A 5,026-nucleotide genomic window follows, 5' to 3' on the forward strand; every position below is an offset into this window, starting at 1 on the left:
CTCAGATGCTAAAGAATCTGCCTACAATGTGGGAGACCTGCATTTGATCCCTGAATTGGGAAGATCCCCTGGAAGAGAACATGGCAACCCACTGCAGTATATTCTTGCCTAGAAAATTCTCACGGGCCGAGGAGCCTGGTGGGCAACAGTCCATGGGGTCACAGAGAGTCAGACATGACTGAGCAACTAAGCACAAGCAGAGAAAAGGAATACAGTGGGAACTGTCATAAAACCAATTTGACTGGAGCAAAAAAGTTGGCTCTGTTCCACTGATGGACTATCTCAAATGCTGAACTAAGAAGTTTAAGCTCATTGTTATACACGATATGAGATACAGAGATCTTTGAGACCTCTGAGAAAAACAAGCATCCTCTTTATTCCACAGATGCTACAGGTAGATAAGTCCCTTAACAAGGGACTTACATCATTTGCAACTATTTTATCATGAGCAACGAGTTTCCCTGGTGGCTCAGATGGTAAAGACTCAGCCTGCAATGCAGGAGACTAGGTTCGATCCCTGGGTCAGGAAGATCCCCTGGAGAAGGAAATGGCAACCCACTCCAGTATTCTTGCCTGGAGAATTCCAGGGACAGACTAACACTTTCACTTATCATGAGCAACAGAGAAGCCAACTTGACCTAGTTAAAATAATAAAATAGTTTCTTGGCTTATATCACGGTTTATACTGTTGTAGCCACGCATTCCGGGAAACAAACTCACTCAGAAGGACAATGCAGATAGTGGAGTGCAGTTTATTAACACTGGCGGGCCCAAGGCAGAGTCTCCTCTTAGCCAAGGACCCTGATCAGCATTTGTGAAAACCTTTTATACCCCATGTGTACATGTCTGAACACACCACTCCAAATTCCTTGAGACTTACATAAACCAAGGAAAATACAATCCCAATAACCCCATCATTCACTTGCTATGCGCTCATGTGCTCAAAGAGTCAAACAATTAGCCAATAATCAATAAACCCGAGATTATACTCCAATTGATACAGAAGAATTTATGGCCTGTCTAGAGGAAGGGGTGATTAGGGTATGTTTTCTCTTGGGTGATGAGTAACCTAGATACGATCTTCAAGGTTCCCCTGTCTGGAGGGGGTCTTAGAGCATGATCAGCATGATCAGCATGAACAGGCCTAAGATGGAGTCCAGGCCTTATGAATTCCTTCTTCATTCCCCCCTCTTGATGCTCTTAACTCATATTATGAGCATCATTCATAGGGATATATTGCACCCTGGCTCTCCGACCGCCAGTTTGGGAGAATGACATCACCCTTCAGGTGACAAAGTTCATAATACATTGTAAAATTCAGGGTCCACAAAGCAGAACTATCAAGGCAACTGTAACAGTGGTAAATATAGCTTTTCACCAATCTCCCTTCACCCAAGATAGGACCGAAGTCCAGAAAGGAATGTTTTCATTTGACGTTGCTTTTACCTGGTTTTCATGTCATCTACAGCAGTGGATACATTGCCAGATAAGTCAGGAATGTATACACAACATCCAACCTTAATTATAGCACAGGTCCCTCCTTGAGCAGCTGTGAGTATGTCAAAGCCATTCTATTATGAATTACTGCTTTTCTCATTTGGATTTGCTCTTCATTTAAGGCTTGGATGGCTTTTGCTCTATCCAGGAGGGCCTGTTTTGTGAAATTAGTCAAGGCCTCTACTTTAATCATGATATCTGTTGTCCCTATAGAGGATACGAATAAGGCAGCAATATACTCATATCATTGAAACACAGATCTTGTCCACCTAGCATGTAAATAAGGTAGATTTACCGGGGCTACTGGGGTAGATTTACAACAAGTAGGTTAGGCTTTTGTTACACTGGCATTTATATCAAATGTAACCCCATGACCCGAGTCTATTAACTGCAGGTCTTACACCAAGAGAGCACGGAGAGGTTATGATTGACAAGAGAGAGCAAAGTCTCTTTTTGTCATCCCAGAAAAGAGCAGAGTGGCTTAAAATCTCCTTGACAGAGCGGTGACACCCACCAAGGAAATCCATCCATCACTGACAGAGGCATAGCCCTACCTGCCCAGCAGTTGGAAGTGTTGTGGAAGTCTGCGTAGGAAGGTGCCCATGAGATGAAAACATTGTCCTGAGTTGAAAGGGAAGTTAAATTCAAAATTACGTTGATGAGGCCAAGCAGCAGGAGTTGATTGTGCGGCTTCATCCTGAAGGGGCTCGTCCAGGATCTTCTTTTCCTCCTTCTTCAGGATGGTCTTTGTCTCTCGAGGGTCAGCGGGGTCCCTCTGTGCAGTCCACTCAGTGTTTTTTGGATCTGCGTGGCATGTTCTCTTCACCCTCGTATGATGGATCCAAGGGACAATACCTGCAACTTTAACTGCAGTAAGGGTAGTTAGAATAACAAAAGGGCCCTTTCACCAAAGGGCTAGTAAATCATGTTTCCAATCTTTGACTCATACTTGGTCACCAAGCGTAAACTCATGAATCTGTTCCCCAAGGGGGAACGGCACCCTTTCTTATACAAACTTCGTTACCTGATTTATTACCTTACCCAGTTCCATCTGCTGTGAAATCCTCTCCCCGCTTACCTGAGGCAAATTTGTTGACACCTGCTTTATTATGGGAGGGGGCCTCCCATTCACAATTTCGTATGAAGAATAGCCTTGGGACTGTGGGGTCATCCTGAATCTGAGCAGAGCCATCGGAAGCAAGTCCACCCAGGAGCAGTCAGTCTCTATGTTCCAGTTGGAGAGTTTCTTTAATGTCCGGTTGGTTCATTCCACCATCTTAGAACTCTGGGCCTATATGCGGTGTGCAGTTTCCATTTGATGTTTAAAGTTTGCTTACTTGTTGTATTAAATCAGCTACAAAAGCCAGGTCATTGTCTGAACCAATGCTGGTAGGAAGTCCAACTCTGGGAACTATTTCCCTAAGCAGGCACTGGGCTACTTCTGATGCTCTTTCAGTCCAGGTAGGAAAAGCTTCTACCCATCCCGAGAACGTACATACCATGATCAGCAGGTAACAGTAGCGTCGGTGAGGTTTCATTTCAGTGAAGTCCACTCCCAGGTGTTCAAAGGGCAGCGTGCCTTTCAGCTGAATACCTGGAGGTTTTTGTCTGAATACCCGAGAGGCAGCATTAACCTGTGGGCAGGCAGCATGGCCTAGGTGGTCATTTGGTGTGTTTGGCTTACCAGATTGTGTGCCAACTCCTCCGGTACCAATAATTTGCCACTTGGCAATTCCCACCATCCCTTTTCAGTCTTGATGGCCCTTCCACTTTGGCTAACCTGACAGCCATTGTCCTTGTTTTATCAGGCTAGTGCCATCAGTATATAGGACCCAACTAGGGTCTGGACCCCTGTGTCCTTCTTTAAAACAAACCCCAGCTACCTTACCTCCTCCTTGCAGATCTGTGCCTTCTTCTTCGACCCCCAGTAACCTGCTTTCATCAGCAGCTGGAGCAGTGCTTCTGTCCCTTCCCAGCATTTTTCCTTGGTCTCGGCGGCCAGCAGCAGGTCATCCCCATATTGTAGGAGCCAACATCCATACTCTTCCGGATGGAACGAGTTCAGGTCAGAAGCCAAGGCTTCCCCAAAGATGGCTGGGGGGTTCTTAAATCTCATGGGGGAGTCCAGATGAGCTGTTGCTTGGTGCCCCCGACCGGATCTTCCCATTCAAGGGCAAAGGTGGGCTGTGACGCTGGGGCGAGGCATACTCAGAAGGCATCCTTGAGATCTAGGTGAGTATGAACTTTGGTCCTTGGCGGGAGGAGGCTAAGTAAGGTATAGGGGTTTGGAACAGTGGGGTGTAAAGTCACAGTAGCCTGGTTGACCAGCCTGCCTGTACAGGCCTATAGCCCTGTCTTCCTTCCTTTTTGACTGGCAGGATCAGCGTATTCCAAGCCGACTGGCAATCTACTAGAATGCCCACTTGTTTCAGTCTATTGATATGGGGCAGTATGCCGGCCCAGGCCTCTATCGGTAGTGGGTACTGGCGCTTTCTAACCGGGATGGTGCCTAGTATAAGTTCTATTATCACTGGGGCTTGATGTCTAGCCAGCCTGGGGGGGAGGGGGGTTTGTCTTTCACCCAGACCTCAGGGAATAACTGAGTTAGCTCTCCCTCATGCTCTTCTGGCCCACCTGGTTCTTCCTGCAGAGGCTCATGCAACCTCCACTCATCTTGGGGTGGTACTGAAAGAGAGAGCAAATAAGTTATAGTGTCCATCCAGAAGGTGGGCCTCTCCTCAGGGGAGAAAGTCACTTGTGCTCCTAGTTTGGAAAGCAAGTCTATTCCCAACAGGGGTACTGGGCACTCAGAAATGTAGAGGAATTCATAAATCACTTGGTGCCCCCCCATCTGACATTTTCTGGGCTGGCAAAACGATTTAATCATGTCTTCTCCCCATATCCCAGTTACAGCGGTAGTCTTTCCGGACAGTGGTGTCACAGGTTTTGTTACTACCAACAGTTCTGCTCCTGTATCCACCATGAAGTCAGTGTTTTGGTCCCCCACTTTTAAGGTTACCATGAGCTCTTGGGGACTTGATATCTCTGAGCCCCGGAAGCCCTATTTATTTTCCAAGTCAGCAAGCCCCACAACTGTGGGAGCTTCCTCTTCCTTCCTTGCCTTAGGGCATTCATTCTTCCAGGGGCCAAAAGCTTGGCACCAGCCACACTGGTTTGGCTGTAATGGGGCCCGAGGCCTCCGTTGGGACCGGTTAAAGGACTGTCCTGTCCCTGGGGCAGAGGAGGTTTTCCAGAAGGCCCGAGATAGACTTTCCCAGAGCAGCAGCTAGTATTGCAAATCTCGTGTCTATTCTCTTGCATTCCCTCCGGCTCTCTGGCAGAGCGCAGTCTCTGCTTAATTCCAATGTCTCCCTCGCCTTCTTGTCAGTACTCACCCGGAGAGGCGGGTATAGCTTGAGCGGTTCGGCTGGAGCCGGATCCTGGAAGTGGTGGCCAAAGGCTTCTGTCACCGGGATCGGAGCCTGCCGAGGTGGCGGCTCTACGACCTCAGGAAGAGCTGGCGGAGGAG

At 47.7% G+C, this 5,026-nt stretch overlaps 1 pseudogene; it reads right to left on the minus strand.

Annotated features, from left to right (window-relative positions):
* Positions 1,222-3,613, minus strand: LOC108636603 (annotated as a pseudogene).

Source organism: Capra hircus, chromosome 8, assembly GCF_001704415.2.
Source record: "Capra hircus breed San Clemente chromosome 8, ASM170441v1, whole genome shotgun sequence".
Classification (NCBI taxonomy): Eukaryota; Metazoa; Chordata; class Mammalia; order Artiodactyla; family Bovidae; genus Capra; species Capra hircus.